Below are 2,657 nucleotides of genomic sequence, written 5' to 3'. Positions count from 1 at the left end.
AATCAGACTCTCTGATGGTCACCAACATGGCTAAAAACCAGACCACTGATCATTTTTTGCAGGAGGAAAATCTTAATTAAAACAAGAAAGAAACTACACAATACATTGACGTTTAACTAAAATCATAATCCATTAGTAGTTGGTGCCAACGAAATTTGAAACACGCAAAATACGTCAAAATTTTCAAAAATGACAAGTACAGAAACACAACTTATATTAATTCTACTACTACAATAAATAGACAACTTAAAAACATGCTACGCTAAGAAGACTAAAATAACCAAAAGAATAAAAACTTAGACAAAGGGAGATAAAAAAGCTTAATTTGTACAACGATTATATGATCAGGAGGAGGAATGTGGGACTAAAATCAGTGATGAATTTTCATGCAAAATGGAGCTTTGACATCAGCTAGAGCAAGAACAGATGCTGGAATTCCCCACAAGGATTCACCACATATGCGACCAGAAGCCATTGCAGGTCCAAAATCTTTAGCTAGCTGCTTGTTCACCATTTCCCAAATGAATAGAATCAATGACCCTATACACATGTCAATGGCAAAGTACCCTCCAAGGTAAAATGGTATAGCCATGCACATTGGACTTGGGACAAACCGATAAATCCTATACTTGGTCTCGAATTTTTTCAGCAGCTGAGTCAGTATATTGATCACAATAGCAGCCACAAAGAACCAAATAGAGAGCCTGAGGCAATGCTTGGGAAGACTTCCAAAACCTTCCACGCCAAGTAGCGCGATTCCATGATATATCAATGCATATGATGCAGGGTATGAACCTTCTGGATCACCCAATTTATAGGCACTGTGGAAATCCAGAAGACTAGTGGTGTTATCACACAGCCCATGGCAGTTCCAATGACTTGGCTAAAGAACATGGAACGCGGCGATGTAAGCGTTAAGTAACCAGTCTTGAAATCTCCCATCAAGGCAGCAGTTGTGTCGAGTATGCTCATCACCAATCCACATGAAGCAGGGCCAGAAATCACTCCACCGTTTTGCAAACCAACCCAATAACTAAATATAAGGATTGCAATTTTTCCGTAATTTGAGGCCAAGGACCAATCAGTGAGGCCACTTCCATAAGAATTGCAGAAGGCCAAAACTGGAGCAATTACATAGGCAACCAGAATGTGATACCATTTCAGTGAGTGGAAGATAATTGGCACCACAATGATAGATATGACTGCAATACCAACGTATCCGCCAATGGCTTCCCAGATGGGGATCTGGTCTTTCAAGAAGTACTCGTTTTGTCTCTTCGTGTCATGGTCTTCTGAGGACTCTTCACCTGAATAATCTTCCTCTCCTGATAATTTCCTCTTTTTGAAATTTAAGGCTGTGACCACAAACATGTAAACAAAATGGAATAGACCATCTCCAAGCATCATGGAAATTGCAATAAATACCCTATATCCTTGGATACCATGAAGACTTGACGCAGATAAGTGGTCAGAGTACCACTCGCCTTTCTTTGGCTCAATCATTGGCCACATAATAGCCCATGATATAATGGCACCAATTAGCAACGAAACATTAACCATGTACGGGCAGAGCATACCAACTCCAACATATGTTGAGGAGAAATCAAAATAGAACCTCTTGGCATAGGCTTTGAAACCAAATGTAGGCAAGCTACCAAATCCGCAGCCATCTTCACGTGCAAATATCCACTGAACAGCCCCAAATATAAAGCTGAAGCCAAAGGATTTGAACAAGGAACCAACTTGTTTCTTGGCCAGCTTTGCTCCTTTAGGAGTGTGGAAACAGTTGATAAGGTATGCAGTTGCAGTTCCACTCGGATATGTCAACTTGTACTTGATAATCATCAACTTTCTTAGTGCCACAATTGAGAAGAGACAAGCAAAGCTGACAACAAGAAAGAAAGGTGTTAGGATCGGGAACCCGGGTAGTGCGGAATTTAGCCAAACAACGGTATAATGACAATAACAAAGACAATGGAAGTTGATAATAACGACAATTAAAGAATATAAAGAAGACACAAATTTAACGTGGTTCGGTCAAGGTGACCTACGTCCACAAGCGGAGAGGAGCAATTTCATTATACCAATAAGAGTACAAAAAAAGAGTACAAAATTAGAGTAAATACTCTAATTAATCCCAAATACCCCAAGAGAATAACCTCACAAGATCACTCTAAAGAAAGGGTTCACACAAGTGTTTCCCAACACTCACTCTCTTACAAAATACTCTATAATAAAATAAAGGAGGAGAAAGAAAGACAAGAGTGAAAATCTCTTGAATTGGTGTGCTTACAAATGAGGAGAAACTCATCTATTTATAGCAAGAAATCATTGGCCTAATAATGGATATTATGTCATGGCAAATGTCATGATCCACAAATTTGTTATAATGGATATTATGTCATGGCAAATGTCATGAACCACAAATTTGTTATAATGGATATTATGTCATGACAAATGTTATGAAAATTTGGCCATATTACAAATCTCCACATTGGCCTAATTTCAGCTTATATTTGCTCCATCATCTCCGCAAAAATCCCAATGGGCAAAATAATTCTTCATAAATGCCAATCAAGTTCAGGCAAAGCTTGAACTTGGACACTGGAAGAGGTTTTGTGAACATGTCAACACGATTGTCTCTAGTGTTGATCTTC

General features: G+C 38.8%; 1 pseudogene; it reads right to left on the bottom strand.

Moving 5' to 3' along the window:
- Nucleotides 1-205: 205 nt before the first annotated feature.
- On the bottom strand, nucleotides 206-2,022 carry LOC107808216 (putative metal-nicotianamine transporter YSL7; annotated as a pseudogene).
- Between the last annotated feature and the right edge of the window lie 635 nt (nucleotides 2,023-2,657).

This window comes from Nicotiana tabacum, chromosome 9 (genome assembly GCF_000715075.1).
Source record: "Nicotiana tabacum cultivar K326 chromosome 9, ASM71507v2, whole genome shotgun sequence".
Lineage (NCBI taxonomy): Eukaryota > Viridiplantae > Streptophyta > Magnoliopsida > Solanales > Solanaceae > Nicotiana > Nicotiana tabacum.
Note: the sequence above shows the minus strand (reverse complement) of the source record. Positions and strands in the feature narration are given on the sequence as shown.